Source organism: Ceratotherium simum, chromosome 2 (assembly GCF_057802395.1).
Source record: "Ceratotherium simum simum isolate JZ-2026a chromosome 2, ASM5780239v1, whole genome shotgun sequence".
NCBI lineage: Eukaryota > Metazoa > Chordata > Mammalia > Perissodactyla > Rhinocerotidae > Ceratotherium > Ceratotherium simum.
The window spans coordinates 49,007,158-49,012,811 of record NC_141901.1 but is presented as its reverse complement, the minus strand read 5'-3'; positions in this window follow the sequence as shown (position 1 = coordinate 49,012,811).

Here is a 5,654-nt window from a genome sequence, read left to right as displayed (position 1 = left end):
TCGAACTGCTTCCAATGAATCCCAGGTCTCCAGTAACTGCTGAGGTCTGGAACCTGTCAATCCTTTCACTCAGGATGAAACCCCTCCAAATATGTGTTTGGAAACGCCAGCTTCAGCACTGCACATACACGGATACCTTTTTTCAACCTTCCTGAGCACAGGGCAACTTGGTCCATGAAATACCTTGCGTCTCACCTCTTCAGTTTCCAAAGCTGAGCATCTTTGGCTGCTGTGACAAGGCAGATCTCTGGATAAATGCAGACAGGGCTGTGAACAGTGGCCTGGATCCCACTGGGGCAGTTAGAAATTGAAAACCATTGGAGTGTGCTTTGGGTTAGCAGAGGTGACCTTGAAAACACAGGCAGGCACCTGGGAACTGTAATCTGCAGACTTGAGGCTCTGACGGGAAAATAGAACCCCTGAGCCTATCACTAGTCTGTTTAAGCTGGAGACCTGATGGGTCTTTCCCTCCAAGGGCAAAAATTAGGAAACAACTTGACTGCCAAGAGCAGCTGAGAAAAGGAGTAATGCATGGAATTTTGCTTTAAGTGAGCCAAGACAGGGAATGAAGATCGGAAAAAAGGCAAGGAAGGCAGTCTATGATTGGCAGAGAAGGGCCAGCAGCAGCCAGCAATGCCCACCTGGCATTATCTATGAACAGTAAAGACAGGCACTTTTCCTGGCCCTTACTTATTAACTCTCTGGGGAAGGCATGTGTGAAAGGCAGGCCTACCAAGAGCAGACAGGCAGCAAAGCCCGCCACATCTGACACATGCCCTCTGTACCCCTTAGCAAAGGAGAAGATTTGAGGCTTAGGGGTTTTACTTACTGTAATCCCAAGAAATAAAGAAGGTGCCTAATTGATCCTACAGACTTCTCAACCCTGGGTGCCCATTAAAATGGCCTGGGAAGCCTTTATAAAATTACAGGTACTTGACTTCACCCCAGACCAATTAATCAATCTCCGCAACAGTTTTTTGGGGTATGGGGGAAGTTTTTTGTCTTTAAAGTTCTCCAGGTAATTCTACTGTACAGTTAAGGTTAAATTAAGAAAATCTCTGTCTTAAACTAATCAAGCCTATTATCAAACTAATCAAGCCAAGAATCAAACTAATCAAGAGAATTCCAAGTTGACCAGATACGGCTTCTCTAACAGGCATGTGGACAGAGGCTGCTCTAACAGCAGCTTCAGGCCCTTCCCACTGTGGCCCAGAAGACCAGGTTTACTGCTGCGTCCCCACAGGGCACTGAACAAGTACTTCAAACACTTGGTTTAATATGGTTTTCCCAGGAGACATCTATAGTTTTCCCAGGACCAGGAGCCAAGTCAGGCGTGGGGAGGAACGTTGCAATCACAGAACTGCCTGCCTACTTCCAGGACCAGGACCCAGCATTCGCTGGCCCTCCAAGGCAGGGGAAGGGCTCGTGGACATTCACACAAGGTAGGTGTGATCATTTAAAGAAAATAAGGTGTTTTTCACACTTCCTCTATTTCTTGTGAATCTCTTCCTTACAAACTGCAGTCTCACTGTTTCTTGAGGCTGGGTAGAGACTAGCTAAAAGATATTTTGAGCAAAAGGCCAGTCTAGCTGATAAGTTCTGTTCAGTATTATCAGTAGCAATTACGTTACATTGCTGAGAACTAGGGGAAAGGAAATACTTTATGTGATTTGAGAATACATTTTTTTTATAGATTAGAGCTGAGACTTAAGACTGCCTCCCTTCTCCATAACCACCTTCCCCCTGCCCACAGCCCAACTTCCCCACTGATTGGTTCTTACAAGGAAGGAAGACACAGCTCTTTGGAAATTAATACCAATGGTATAATATCAATACATTCCCAACATCCCATAGCCACATTAGTGCCGAAGTGCTGCACTGAATTACTGGTCAACATGGCCAGACTGTTTAGAAATCATCCAATTCCAGGATGATCTAGGATCCACCTGAACGTTCTAACACAGAAGTTAGCAAACTTTTTCTGTAAAGATCCAAACAGTAAATATCTTAGGATGGGCCACACAGCCTCTGTCACTCAACCTTGCCGTTGCAGTGCGAAGGCAGCCATAGACAAAATGTAAGCATGGCTGTATCGGTATGACTGTATTCCAATAAAATTTTATTTACAAAAAAATGCAGTCTGGATTTGGTAGTTTGCTGATCCCTTTCTACCAGAACATAGCTTCCATAGATTGAATTGAGTGACATTTAATGGGTGACAAATAAAGAAGGATGACATGGTAAAAGACTGATACGGATTTAATGACAAATATTCCATATTGGTTGCTGAACACCAGAATGCCGTCCAAGAAACCATCATTAAATAAAACAACCTGAAAATAAGGCAATTCTCACATATACAAGCACACACTCACACAAAACCTATTACTTTTAGGATCATTAAATTATTCACTATTTTAACAAACAGCTGTAAAATAACATTACAGTGAAGGAAAATGTGCACAAACTTCAGAGACACAGTTCAGATTGTCTATGAACACAGGTTCTTAATTTGTACTTTTTCACATATGTACAGCCTCTTGATCTTGAAGAGACCACATGGCTCAAGGGGTTAACGTCGCATCTTCTCCTTCCTACTCAGAGCTCAAGGTTTAATCTATTTAAACCGCTCCAGGTTTTGCTCAGTAAAGGGCAGCCTGAACTTGACTGAACTCCCCAGGAAACAAATGATACACTTGCCTCCACCATCATTTATGAGCTGGTGGAAGGAGTCTTCAGATTAACATTTTTAAGGATGAACCACAGTGAACAGGGTTTGCTGAAGGAATACTATTATAGTAAAACTAGATACAAGAAACAACCTCCTGAATGCATTTAACCTCACTTAATGCAGATATGTTCCCTGAAGAATTGTAAGAAAAATGGAATCACATTTTTTTTTTTTTTAAAGATTTTATTTATTCAGTTTTTCCCCCCAAAGCCCCAGTAGATAGTTGTATGTCATAGGTTCACATCCTTCTAGTTGCTGTACGTGGGACTCGGCCTCACGTTGGACGGAGAAGTGGTGCCTCGGGGCGCGCCCGGGATCCGAACCCGGGCCGCCAGCATCAGAGTGCGCGCACTTAACCGCTAAGCCACGGAGCCGGCCCTGGAATCACATTTTAAATGCACCATGCGAGTGGGGTATTGGTGGTTGGACTGTTTTCTTCTGCTAAAAGATTTGCTCAGAGAAGGGATACTTAAGTACTAGCTGACTCTCTTATCCATGGTTATAGAAAGAACAAGAGAGGTCAATGAGATCCAGAGTTCCACTGCCACTAAATTATTGTCCATTAGCTTCAATCTCCTCTCCCCATTGAACTCTTTCTCAAAAGCTGCTGATATGTAACACGTTTGATGCAGACAAGACTGTGCAATAGCATAATGGCAGCAAAAAGCCAAATAACGCATAAAGTGGATAATCAACCCATGAATAATCAAAAGTTGGATGAGATTTCATAGGCACAGACTTGAGAAAACTTAAAACAGCTGGAAGAGGTAGATGCGCATAAAAAAACCACAAAGGAATAAGATTACCTACAAATTGGCTATATTATTTTCAGGTGAGCCTTATACACTTGGTATTCAGACTACAAGAGTCAGAATAAATAATGGACACTTGCTTTGCTCATATTACTCTCGACTAAACAAAAGTACAAAAGAATTAGTGTCTTCCCAAACTATATTTTGAAAATCTATTTGATTTGTGAATAACAATGAACTGATTAAGAGGGCAAGATCAACAGGCATTATATAAGCCCAAAATTCTCAGGATTTTTTTAAAGTGTTTTTATAACAACAAAAACATGCTTTCCTACAGTCTCCAAAGAGGTTCTTTGCTAGAATACAACTAACTGATCAAGTATAAATTACCAGCATCCACAGAAAGTTTGCTAAAACTATAAAAACAAGCTTGTCGTTTTTTTTTCCTTCAAGTGTGTCCAACAGTTTGTGAGGATGCTTCCACGGAAAGTACAGGATAACAAATGGTAGAGAAGAAAACAATACTGCTTTCCACAATTCTAACTTCTAAAGGCTAACCTAAGGGAGGGATTTTCAGCATAAGTAACTGAAATCTATACAAGTCATCTAACTACAGCCCCCTACTAGAAATGGAACATATCCGGGACACTCTAATTATATGACAAAGACCAGCTTTGTCAACAAGGACATCTTTGGCCCTTCTAGACTAGCCTTAAGTTTTCCATCAAGCATAAAAATTTTCAGTGTCCTTATTTTATTATATAAGTCACGACAGATAAGTCTTCCTAGCAGCTGAGCTGGAGAGCACAAAAGGTCAGACCACACCTATCCACACCGTCACCACCTCTCTTCAGAACAGCCTGCTGCACTCCTGTCCCCAGGCCTTCCTAAGACAGGGCTCATAATACTGATCTACCCCACAAAGATGTGAGAAACAACTAATAATCATTAAAAAGCATAAAGCACTTTGCAAATATAAAAGTGCTATTTTGGCATTTATATAATCACCAGAAAACATTCATTGCTTGTGCTATTTGGCAAATTTGCATTTACACCTCTTCCTGCTTATACCTTCCTTGTGTAAGCCTTGAGCTTTCTACTGTGCCTCCCCATGTAGGAAAAAGAAATTATTACTCAGACCAGAGCCCTTACCAATACGGATGGAGGTGGGGGTTCAATTATCTCCCCTATTACTACAGAGGGGGAGGGGTACACAGATGCAAAGTGAAGGCAAATGAGACAAAGGAGCTTTGCACCCCAACATGTGAACATTTGCTTTCCTGGATTTTCACATAAGGCCAGCAAAACACTGAGCTAGCTGACTTTTGTAGCAGGTCACTGGGGCGACCTCTGACAGTCTGAGGTTCGCCTGAAACAAGCATCAAGCTGACCTGGGAAAGGGAACACCACACACAGCTGGGATTGTCCCATTTCCTTGCACTTAAAAGATCACAAGTGAGACCTGAAAGAAATACAGGGCTTGGCACACACCTGACACCAGGGGCAGGGGGCTGGTCATCCACGTAGACCACCCTGACCCAGCCTGAAGCTAGAGTGTTTTAAAGTAGCAAAGAACCAGGAGCAGGACGAGGATTTCCCAGGAGATCTGAGAAGCAGTTATGAATGAACTTCTAAACCTCAGAGGTTTAGAAATGTCCTAGAAATGAGGATGTGTCACTTTTCTGCCCAGTTTCCCCTGGATGCCTCAAAATAGCAGCTAACTGTGGCTCACAGAAAGGAAAGGATGAGTATACAAAATATCCTCTCCTATAGGATTGACAAGGTGAAGGGACAGGGCAGTGGCTTAACACCTGGCGAGACCAGGATAGAATTATTCATACCGGCCTTTTATTTCACCCTATAACCCTTAACTCCAGCCACACCCTCTCCCGATTCCCACAGGCCATCGCAGCCCAACCTACTCTATTGCCTGACATCCTGTCCCCTGCCCCACCCCCTAACGCCCCTTCCTCAAGGTCCTCAAAGTGCTTGCTCCTCCACGCTCCTCACCCCTCTGGCGTGTATTTGAGAAACTCATCACGCTCAAGCACATCTCCCAAGAGCTCCCAGCACGCTCTTCGTTGAGGAGGCAGGCAAAATATAGCACCCTAAAAGAACACCTCTTAGCCACCCCCCCAAGACCCCCTAACACCAAAAGTCTCCCCAGCCAC